The sequence below is a fragment of the Macrobrachium rosenbergii genome, chromosome 40, assembly GCF_040412425.1.
Source record: "Macrobrachium rosenbergii isolate ZJJX-2024 chromosome 40, ASM4041242v1, whole genome shotgun sequence".
Taxonomy (NCBI): domain Eukaryota; kingdom Metazoa; phylum Arthropoda; class Malacostraca; order Decapoda; family Palaemonidae; genus Macrobrachium; species Macrobrachium rosenbergii.
In genome coordinates this window covers 6,403,322-6,416,071 of record NC_089780.1, presented here as the reverse complement: position 1 = coordinate 6,416,071, position 12,750 = coordinate 6,403,322, and positions in this window count along the sequence as shown.

Here is a 12,750-nt window from a genome sequence, read left to right as displayed (position 1 = left end):
CCTTTCCAACTTGAATGGACGATTAAGAAATCCTTTTAGTGAATAAAATGATTAAAGAGGAAATTACCCATGAATGTTACTAAATAAAGTATAGGTTTTATACATATTAGATTAAGGATGCAATATGCATGGCGCAGCCTCAGGATAAACATTGAATACACCCGACCCAGCTGACAATGAAGAGCTTAGAATCTTTCCTGGAGTTTTCTCTGCCCTCTCCAGCTAAATCATACCGAGCAGAATGTACAGACACCACCCTCCTGACGAGTGAGTTACGTTCCTAACGGCCGTTTGTATGTTGAATTATTTGCAAGTTGCTTACTGCACTCTTCATGGCTATTCAAGTACAGTATGATAAAAAATCAATACAGTACTGTACGTTTTTTCATCCTAAAACACAATACAGTGTCCATACAATACTGTATGCACAGAATAGGCGTACAGAACAATATTTAAACTTACGGGTGGCAAAGGGGAGCGCTCTGAACACAGTTCTAATTGCGATCCCGTTTGTTCGTATCTCTGAATGTTCGTAAGTAGGGTGGATATCTGTAATGAACCATTGCGCTCCCTACATCACGACCTCGTAACTATGTGAAGTGCAGAACAGATTCAGATGAGCGATTCTTGTGCCAAAAGACCCTTCGCAATAGGAGACTTTCCATAAATACTAATCGCTCTCCTCTATGCCAAGTGGAACTATTATAAATCGACTCCTTGAGTCTCTTCAATTAAAGAATGCAGGAACCATCACCTCTCGATAGTGCGTAAATTTATATTGTTTTTCCTAGTAGAGTTATGCATATACTCTTGACTATTTTCAACACCATTCCTCAAGACGAATAAAAAAAAAAAAGGTCGTATTAAAAGAATTCTGCCCCATCTTTGATTCATTCACATTCTTTTGACCATCGTATGAAAGGACTGCACGACCCAGCAGTCCCTTTAAGCGGAGAAAGCAGGTCGACAGTACCAGTTAACATATTTCAGGTTCAAGTCCAAACTTCGACCCACAGCGAATGTCAAGTTTTGGATCCAGATCAATGACGAGAATTTTCCCAGATTCTTTAGTGTTTTGAAAACCTCCAGAGAACTGCAATTTATCAAATGAAATTCGGATTTTAGTATTAAACACAAATTCTTTTGGCCAGTTTCGTGAGAGCCAAGTGTTAATTAAAACTCGGCGGTCTGGTTAAGCCTTCTAAGGAGAAACTTCAGTATATTATGATGCTCATAAGATTGATGCGACTTGGATCACAGTGTTCACATGGCACATTTGATTGCAAGTGGCCGTTTCTTCTGTAAATGTGATTGGTATTCTTTTCCAAGGTGTTCTTTTGATATTCGTGTATGTTATCATTGTTACTAGACATCTGGAGGAGAGGGCCTTTTCATATTTCTGTTGTTCTTACCAAGGTGAGTTATTTTGACTGTGCATGATACATGTTCACCGTTTACGATTCTTTTTTGCAAATTTAATTTGGTTGTATGTCATCTTTTATGTTGTAGTAAGGTTTCATGCGTAGTGATTATTTTGAATGGACAATACTCCAATTAATCTATTATATATATAATATATATATATATATATATATACATATATATATATATATATATATATATATATATATATATATATATATATATATATATATATATGTATGTATGTATATACTTAATAACTGGGTGCTCTTTGCTAAAGTTTTCCAGATTGCCTACTTTACTTTAAAGGGTACTTCCATCATATTTATGACGTTATGTTTCTTTGTGTTATAAGTTCTGCCTTACATTTTGATGAGTCTCTTCTTAAAATTGAGTACATCTCAGTTTTGACTTCAGAGTGTCACTATTGCGTTTTTGTGCATTCATCCTTGAATTTCCAGTGGCCGTCGCTTGATTCGATACTGAGTATTTTTCATGTTTCTGGCTTCTTGGGTGCGGTTTTTTTTTATATAAGTAGGCTAATTTCCGATTTTGGTTCGTTCTTGTATTCATGTACTGGCAAATTCGATTTTCTCTATGCAAGCGCAATTTTTGTTTCGTATTGATACTTGTCATCATCAGAGTAACATGATCCTTTTTTCTGTATAACAATGCAGATCGTCCTTTCTTCGGCAGAGCTCTGGCCAAGTTCGATTTCACGGTACGGTGCGGCTGGAGTCGGAGTGGGCGGGGTTTGAACGCGTTTGAATGGGGTTGGGGTGATTTTAACTGTCAGGTTTGATGTGAACAAGGCCGGCTGTCAGCTGGGCTTACATAATTGGCCGGAAGTCCGAATGAGCAAACAACGCAGCCAAAAGATCGTCAAACAGATTTTTCACAGAAGTGTCTGGTTCAGAAGTGACAGTTTGCTTTGCGCGATTGGTGACGACCACTGTCTTGACGAAGGCGGAAGGACCTAAAACTTTCAGTGGTCAAGAGCATGGTCTAAAAAAGTGAGTGGGTAGAGAAAGACTCAAAAGAGTTTATAAACCCAAAGATTTTAATTTAGATAGCAGGATTTACCCAATGTTTTTGTAAAATTGGCAATCGTTAATAGTGCGGTAAACTGTATGACTGAACGTCCAGAGAGCTCACTCCAGTAAGGCTGCCGTGTCAGACTAGCGGGTGATGAAGAGTTCTAGGCTTATCTCTTCAAGATATGTATATTATTACGTTCATATCCAGTGATTCCTAAATCTCCTAATTAATCCTTTCCCCATCTAATGTTATTTCATCCCTTCGTGCCACCTATGACCTCATTATTCCTGCTTTTCTTAGATTTATTGCGAGTCCCAGCTCCAGACATATGTTGCATTCTATTAAGCAAGTTGAGTAAATCTCGTGGTGTTTTGTCGGCCAAGTTTCTTCGTTGCTCCCAATCTGAAACTTCACTTCCATCTCCGACCCTTTTTCCATTATAAAATGTACGAGAAGGTCGAGCACCAGAGGTGAAATATATATAATATATGTGTATATATATATATATATATATATATAATGTGTATATGTATATATATATATATATATATATATATATATATATATATAATCAGTGCAAATTATAAGGAAGGTCAAGCTGATTAAGTACATGCTGTATTAAAATAGGATAGTAAATGCATAATTAAGGAAGCAATGAAAAAGTATTACTAATCCTGAGATTAAAACTTGATCATAGAAGTGTTTACACACAGCCAAAATGAATACTACCCTTATCTACAGGCTATATCAGATATTGACTTTGAGTATCCCTAATTTTATTATTCAAATTGATGCTACATGGAAAGTTGTTTGGAGCATCGTTCATTTCATTTATAATAGTTTTAATTACTTTCATTTTGCATCCGATAAATTGTCCAATATTTATATCAGATCCATGTGAAAGTTTATAGACACATTCATGAATTCATTTACGTTTGTTCTGTTGCATCTGTCTCGATTTAGATCCCGGTTTGAAAATGCTAATAAGGTTCTCATCATTAAGAAGGTCCAGATTGCCTGTTATTAAGTTTGCATGAACTTAATCTTTCAGTCCACTATCTACACATGAATTTCTGTAATGAAAAAATGTCTAACGGAGACGAAATATAGGAACTGGAATACAGGAAGATTTAGGCCGAGCGCTGGGACCTATGAGGTCATTCAGCGCTGGAAGGGAAACAGAGTAGAGGGGTTTAAAAGGTGTAACAGCAGGAAAACCTCAAAGCAGCTGCACTATAAAACAAATGTTACGAGAAGGGAGTAAAGTAGGATGAAAGGAAGAGAATATGAACGGAGGTACAGCAAAAGGAATTGAAAGAGGTTGCAGCTAGGGGCCATGGAAAGGACGCTGCAAAAGACCTTAATTAATGCCTACAGTGCACCACGTGAGGTACACTGATAGCAGTATCCCCCTAACGGAGGAGACGGAGTATATTCCACATTACATATTTACGACTTCAGTATCGTGAGTGACCGATGGTGACACTGGTTGGGCCTTCGAGGCTGACAGCTTTAACTCAATGGTAGAAGGAGCTGGTATTAAAACTCATCTTCCTGCCTTACGAATCATCTTTGGTTTGCTTCTTCTTCTGTCACCCCTAACGACTTGTAAAGTGCTGGTCCGTATTACTTACAGATAGTCATATTGAAAAACTGGAGCCACTTAATGATAATCGGAAAGAGAAGATGGAGCCGAGACAGGCGATCGAACCAAGGTTAAGAAACTCCCCCTCCCGTAGGTGGCTAGTGCTGTCAGTGCACCTCATGCGGTGCACTGTAGGCATTGCTTAAGGTTCTTTGCAGCGTCCCTTCCATGGCCCCTAGCTGCAACCCTTTTCATTCCTTTTACTGCACCTCTGTTCATATTCTCTTTCTTCCATCTTACTTTCCATCTTCTCATTACAATTGTTTCGTAGTGCAACTGCTATGAGGTTTCCTCCTGTTACGCCTTTCAGACCTTTGGACTAACAATTTCCCTTTCAGCGCTGAATGACCTCACAGGTCCCAGCGCTTGGCCTTCGGCCAAAATTCTATATTCCATTTCATTCCTAAGAAACTTTCCCCAAGAGGTACTGTTTTCAAGCGAGGGAGGACTGAATGTTTGAATATCTTATCAACTGCTCAAAAGAAAAATGCAACAGCGGGGGCTGACAAGTAGCCTACATTAGAAATAAAAGCGAAACGAGAGAGGGGGGGAGTCATTATAAAATATATAACTCTTGAATTTTTCGTTTCACACAAGCAATCAATGTAGAAAATTTGGACGAAGTTCACCCTTGAAAGTTTGGGTGAGGAGCTGGAGAAAATGGGTATGTCAATCGTTGTTTACATACTTGGATTTTGTAGTGACTCCTGTATCCTTGCGCTAATAGGGTACTTTGTTCGTACCATTTCTTAATAATAACTAATGAAAATAAATTATTTCCCTTTGTAATTCTATAAAGGTCTGACCAGATTCTTGCCCCTGCAACCAGTAATTATTTTGAGATGAAAGATACTTCTTCTGAAAGTAGTGTTTTTTCAGAAGACTGACGTTTTCTTAGCTCGGAATAGAGACGTAGTACTTACTGAGCCTTGGTGCAAAGAGATTTGTTTATCGCCACTAACGTGACCTCAAATTGTACTTTAATTGATCATTGCTGTGTACATTTCATACTGGAATAATTTTATTCACGGCTAGCTCTTGGTTATGTGCACCTGAACACCTCCTGGGGGATGGATCGTTGGTTAACATTAGCTATGCTGGATGTCTCCGAAGTTTTTGCCCTCCGTCATCCATGTACGACTTCAGGGACTGTTTCCTTGCAGAAGGTGGGTTGCAGGGACGTTCATTTTAAGCGCTCGTCTGAGTCGACTTCCCTGGAGAGAAGTTCAGACAAGCTTTACTGTTGTCCAACCGCTCTAGACATAATATCAGTTAATCTTTGCGTAGATTTGATAATTTTAAGTATTAAGGGATGATCCTTTTAAGGCAGCCGAATTTTCCCCATTCTTGAAGTAGCCTGGCCACTTTTTTATGATAGTTTGGTGATTGCTGTGATGTTGGTGATTGTTGTATGATAGTTTGGTGATTGCTGTGATTGTGGTTGTTGTTATTGGCGATTCTTAAGCAAATCAGGAATTGGCGCAGTAAGTTTTTTCTATGGAAATTTATAGTCTTGCCTGCATTTTTCAAGAGCAAGGAATTTGCATTAGAAGTATGTGTCATTACAGATCTCTGCGTTCGTGAGGGACGGCTTTCAGGGCTGCGCTAGTCCTTTTCTTTTTTTCTAAGAAATTCACATCTCGTGAAAAACAATTTGTGTAATAAAAGTCCACAATTATATAGAAAACTGGATTACTATGTAAAATATAGAAGCAAAGACTTGGGAACACCTGAACGGCGTTCCTCATCAGTGTTTACGTTTTAGTTGTCTGTAAAAGAAAACTCTTGAGATGGCTTTGTCTGTCCGTCCGCACTTTTTCTGTCTGCCCTCAGATCTTAAAAGCTACTGAGGAGGCTAGAGGGCTGCAAATTGGTATGTTAATCATGCTCCCTCCAATCATCAACCATACCAAATTGCAGCCCTTTAGCCTCCTCAGTAGTTTTTATTTTATATAGGGTTAAAGTTAGCCATAATCGTGCGTCTGGCAACGATATAGGACAGGCCACCACCGGCACGTGGTTAAAGTTTCATGGACCGCGGCTCATACAGCATTATACCGAGACCGATGAAAGATAGATCTATTTTCGGCGGCCTTTATTATACGATGTACAGAAAACTCGATTGCGCCGAAGGAACTTCGGCTCATTTTTTTACTTGCTCTTTTTTAAGTAAACAGTGTTCCAGAGCCTTTGCTTTCGTAGTTTACATAGCAGTCTGGTTTACTATATACAGTAATTGTGGATTTTTATTACACGAACCTTATTTTATCCTGACTGCATGTGGAACCGGGACAAGCATACTAAAGACACGTGTTCTGTTAACATATTAAATCAACGAGGTTCTTCAGTGGTTTCACCAAACCCCCACTCTCGTATTTTTAAAGATGGCGCCCAACGTGGGACAGAGTGGGGTCCACTTGGCATGCTTATTATTATTTTTGCAGTTGTTAAATTGTGCTGTTTTTGCGAGTGCTTAGGTTCATTCAATTCCCGAGTAGTGTAGCCTACTTGGTCATTGGCTGGTTGGTTTGATTTTTTTTTATACTAATAGCTTATGCTGGCATACTGTGGAATTTTGTTAATTTTGTGCAAATTGCAATCTGAGGTTCATTATGGATCTTAAGGCTTTGAAACGAAGTCGCCAGTAATTGCGATCAGATATTATTAATACTTGTGATCGTGTCAAGCAGACCCAAGTGCGTAAGAAAGCTCTTCGTCAAGATACCAAAGAATCGAATAAGCAGATATTGGTAAATTTTGGAGAGGACAGAGAGGAAGACTTCCAAGCAGAGTATGATGGCTGTGTGGACTCTGATAAGAAAATTATTGCTAGTATATATCAAGGTTAGAAGCAGCAATAAGTACTTTCACCTGTCAGGCTATCCAGGCCAGTCTTAATGAAGATTTGTATCGTAGTCAGCCTAGACTGCCTCAGTTGCCGTTACCAGGGTATGGAAATAGGAAAGGTGGGGATCTTGGTATATGTTTCGTAACTTTGCGAATATCGTAGATAAGTACTCGTTTTCTAGCTATGAGAAGTTTTTATTTTTACGAAGACAGCTTCGTAATGAGCCTCTTGTGTTGATTAAGTCTCTAGGGGTAGGAAGTCTGTATTATGAAAGTGCAAAGGAGTTGGTTCAGAAAGCTCTTTCTTCGCCGTTAGCCCAGAAATATTCAGCCATTAAGCAGTTGTCATAATTTGAGCTTTTGTATGGGGATGATCCTGAATTGACTGGGAAAATGAGGAAACTGAATCCTCCAAAACTTTGAATATTGATATAAATACAGTTTTGCAGCACTATTTTTGGATCATGTCAAGAACAGCGGACCCAGTGATCCATATGTGAAGAATGGCCAACCCTTTCCGGTCCGAACTCCAATTCCAAATGAGGGTTTATAGTACTAAACACGGCAAAACCGTGATTCATCTACACTTTCGCCGTGTTTAGTACTAGCCCCTGGGAGGTCAAATGTATTTCGCCTTGTTTAGTATTAGCCCCTGGGGGATCAAATGCATGGTACCGAAGGTCCATGTCTAGAACAGCGAACCCGATTATTCCCATGCAAAGAATAACGAACCTAATAATCTTGTATAGAATAGCAAACCCTGCTGCGAGTGGGTTCGCTAATCTTGACATTTTTGGTTTGGTATGAATGGTTATTTACAAAACCAGTTTATAGATATCACTAACTGCAGTAAGCCACCCCTTAATGAAATAAATAAACATGTTTTTGATGCTACTGAAAGCTATCAGTCTATATCAACCAAGAGAAAAGAAGTTAAGGTTAAAAAGCCAGATTCTGGCAATGTAAATTCTTTACTTATGGCGTTTGCTGCTGATGTTAATTGTGGTGAAGGGGGACAACCTGATAGTGGTAAGACTTGTTCCTTGTGTTGTGAGAGGTTGCACTCTATTTTTAACATCAAGATTTATCCTACACCTGAAGCAGAGGGAGGGGGGTTAGTCGAGTTTAAGGGGTGCCTCAAGTGTGGTTATTTGTCCCATCAAGCTACCAATTGTAAATTCAAGTTGAAAAGGAAGTGTGTCAGTTGCTCAAAGTATCATTTCCGTTTTTGATGCAGAGCAAGTCTTGATACTGATAAGCGTAAAGGAAAATAAAAAACGGGTGAAAGTGATAACTGGAGCAAAGAGAAACCAGAACCTTTAATCCATAATGTGGTGGATTCTGGCACTATAATGGTAGGAAGTTCTCTGTCCTTAAGATTCCAATGCTCCAACTTTGCGTAGACTAAACTTCAAGGTGTACGAGGGATAGTGGTTGCCAACCTAATTTCATTATTAACAGAGTAGCAGCAGAATTGAATCTTCCCATTGTTCAGAAAAAATTTCCTGAGACAATTCAGGGTTTTAAAGAATGCGAGCATCATTGCACTAATATAATTGAAAATTCTCTTAGTAATGATGAACCCCCAATTAGAGCTATTTGTGTTCCTGTAATCAGAACTAAACTTAGTTTAGTAGGTCTTGGCAAAGTGGTTGAAGGGTTTGTATCTAAGGGTTTTGTTTGGCTGATAAACTACTTTTGGAAGGTGCAGACTGCATTACAGACATAGACTTTATCTAAGGCAGTCAGGATTCCCAAATCTTGTTTGGTATTTCACCATTTTCAGTATACTCTCAAACAAATAAAGGCGTTTTTATTGGAGGTAGTGTGAAAAGATTGAAAAAAAAATCAAGTATTTGCTGGAGGATAATATTCTGAGGTCTAGGTGATAGTGTTACGAGTGATATAAATTCTCATATTGTGCTACTGGAGAATGCAGGTTTTGAAGACTCATTGTTGAATGAGACTTTAAAGGCAGCTCTTGAAAATTTTTAATCTAATGTTATATATTAAGAGGCAGTAAAGCCAGATGACGACGAAGTAAACGAAAGGCTAGTTCAGTATGTTTTGGAAAATACCACCAATTACAAGGATGGAAGGCTTATTACGCCATTATTGTGCATTGGAAAGGTCTGTCGTATGCTTGGTAGTAATTTTAATTAATCCAAAAGTATTATGGAAAGTAGCCTGAAGAAGAAACTGAAGAAAAATCCACATCACTTGAAGATGACTGTGTGATGAGGGTTTTCAAGGATCAGTTGGAGAATGGCATTACTGAGCAAATTGCAGATTTGAGTAAATACGTGGAGGAGAATCCGTCTTGTAGTTTTTTACCTTATATGGGAATACTGAAGCTGGAACGTGAAAGTGTAGGATTGTATTCCTTTCAAACTTACGTGAGGCAGGTTCTGTTAGATCCAAAGTCATAAGTCATAACCAAGCAATGTTCAGTGGTCCTAACCTTAACAAGAGCATTGCAACTTCGTTGATTGAGTTGCGTTTTGATAAATTTCTCTTGTGCTTTGATTTTTAAAGGGCCTTTTTGACCACTACTAAACCATGTAGACCAAAATAGCTTCTATTCCTTTGGTATAGAAACAGAGCAAAGGAAGACTTCTCCATTGTAGGGCACAAATATCTGCGTTTACCATTTTGTCTTGGGTGCTCACCTCCATTGTTGATGATAGCCATCTTTAAGATTCTTGTTCTTGATGTTAGTGAGGGTACTACTTAAGTCATGGCCCTTAAAAGGTCTAGGTATAATTTAATTTATATGGATAATGGATCTGTCAGTGGAAATGATCCGGAATGCATGAAATGGGCTTATGGGAATTTAAGAAGCATATTTGAGCCTTTTAAGTTCCATTTGCAACAACTTTGCAAAAATTGCAGGATGTTGATAATTAGTATGATATAATTATTTCCCCAGAGGTAAAGCCCTTTGGACTAAAATGGTATACAGAGAAGTTGATACTGTTGGTGTGAAGCCTTTGAGACTGCTTAGCACTGCTGATACAAAACGTTCCACCGTGTCCTTATTTGGCTTCTAATTTGATTTATCCCAGCTTCTTGGGGCCATTCTTACAGAGTTAGGCTGTTTCTGCACAGGTTGCTGGGTAAATTGTAAGAAAACTAGTGATTACCGCATTAAATTTTTCTACGAAAAGTTGTTGTATCCTTTACTGCATTTCTTCAAGAGCAAGGAATTTGCAACTGTCTCATTAAAGATCTCTGCATTCTTGAGAGACGGTCAGAGGGCTATCAGGGCTGCGCATTTTTTTTATTTATCCTGACTGCATGTGGAACTCTGACAGCATACTTGATAAAAGCATACTAAAGACACGTGTTATATTAACATACTAAATCAATGAGTTTTTCCATGGTTTCACTAAACTCCCACTCTCGTATTTTTCATGAATTTATGGTTTCTTAGAACACAACACGCAACGAATTACAGTAGCTTCTGCAGTGATTGCTTTTATAAAATACAGGTTAAGTCAATTGTTCCCGACAGTTCTTTTTAGGTAAACCCGACTGTGATTGCACTCCAGCCATGAATTCTTCCCCACCTGATTAGTGCCGTGCATCTGGTACTTCTGTTATATATAAGACTGGTTGTGGACTGCAAAAGGAAAGAAAATAAGAGGAGGAGGAGGGGAGGAGACAAAGTTAAGAGGAGGAGGAAGGGAGGAGTCCCTCAAGTCAAGAGGAGGAGGGGAGGAGCCCCCTCAAGTTAAGGAGGAGGAGGGGAGGAGGAGTCCCTCAGGTTAAAGAGGAGGAGGGGAAGAGCCCTCAAGTTAAGAGGAGGAGGGGAGGAGCCCCTCAAGTTAAGAGGAGGGGGGGAGGAGCCCCTTAAGTTAAGAGGAGGAGACCAAGTTAAGAGGAGGAAGAGGGGAGGAGAAGAGTAAGGGAAGAGGAAAGGAGGGGGGCCAAGGAGAGATGATGGGAGGGGGCCACAAAAAGAAAGGAGGGGGCCACAAAAATAAAGGTGAAGTGGAGGGGACAAAGAGAAGGAGAATGAGTCGCAGAAAGTGGAAGGGGGAATGGAAGAAGGGTGGAGAAAGTCAATATTAGAGGAATGAAAGGGGCTAAGGTAATAAAGGGGTGGAGAGAGGAAGCCAAGGAAAGAGGAGTGGAGAGGACCAAGAAAAGAGGAGGAGACGGGACTAAGATTAGAGGAAGAGGGTAGAGAGACAAGTAAAGTGGAAGAGGAAGAGAAGACACCAAGGAAAGAGGAAGCAGGAGCAGTAGAGCCAAGAAAAGAAAAGTTGGGGCCCATGGCAGAGGAGTAGGGAAGGTGGTCAAGGAATGAGGAGATAAGGGGTTGAGGAAACAAAAGAAGTGCCATACAGATAAAATAAGGGCAAGGAAAATGAGGAGGAGGAGCCAAGGGAGAATGGAGGGAGCAAGGGAAAGATGATGATAGGAGCAGGCCAAGGAAAGGGAGGGGTGGAAACCAAGGTAAAGGGAGGTGGGGAGTGACAAAAAAAAAAATAAAGGATGGGTCAAGGGGAGGGAAAAGAGAAAGAAGAGTAGAAGTCCTCATGGAATTAGGTGGAGGAGAGGGGTAACAAGAAGAGAGAAGGGGTGTGGGCAGGAGAAGAGGAGGGTGGGGCCCATGGAAAAGGGGAGAGGAAGAGGCCACGGAATGAGGAAGAGGAGAGGGGCCCAAGGAGAAAGGGCCATAGGGAGAAGAGTAGGGGAGCAGACTAGGAAATGAGGGGACTAAGGAAAGAGAAAGAAATGGGTTGAGAAACAAGGACGGGCTGAAGGAGAGAGGAAGGTTCATGGTAAAAGGTAGAGGGGTGAAGGAGAGGAATCCAAAGACTGAGGATTGGAGGTGCCAAAAAGTTTGGAGGCTGGGATGGGACTTTAAAAATAGGCTAAGTGTCCAAGGAGAGAAGTGGAGAAGACAAAGATGATGAGAAAAGGCCAAAGAAAGAGAAGAGGCTCACACGGGAAGAGTAGGGGAGGAGGACGAGAACACAGAATAGAGGCCAAAGGTGAGGTGGTGGGACCCAAGAAGAGGTGTAAGGAGGGGGCCCAAGGAAAGATGAGTAGAGGGACCTTTTTCCTTCACCCATTCTTCAGTGTCCTTAATCCTTTTTCATCTTTTCTTGGGCCTACCCATTTCTTTGGCCACTACTCCTTTCTCAGGGGCCAGCTCTCCTGATCTCTGCTAGACCTGTCCCCTTTTTCTTTGTTCTCACAATTCTCCTCTTTCCAGGACCTCTTCCCTCAATAATCTTGGCTAACTCCCACCCTCTTCAAGGAAAAACTCAACATTTTTCCAAAATATACTGGATTTTGCAGTTACGTATTGTAGAGTTGAGTGCAATGAAGAACTTAGTTGCCATCAAAGCTTCTAAACTGTTGCTACCAAAAGGAATTCTGTAGTGCCAAATACCATGGAAAGTTTCGTTGAATTTCTAGTTGTTGATCTTTGAGAACATTTATAACCTATTGCATAAGGTGTCATGAGTTTCAGTGAAATTACATTTATACTGTACAGCTCCATTGGGAGAAACACTGGCGTAAAATTTTATCTTGTAGATTATAACTACATATACATCCAGTGGTTCACTGGGTTAATTTCTCTTTCCCAATAGAGTATTTCCTCCTCTTCCCAAAAACTTCTCAGCTTCTACAAGGGACACATTTGGCATTTTCCTACACATCTTACTGGTTATATATAAAGGTACATGATTATTTTTCCTTTGAATCAAATTACTGTACTCCTTGGTTTTATGGATGAGTGTTCCTTCTAAACTGCACATCACTTATAATCCATAAATTTT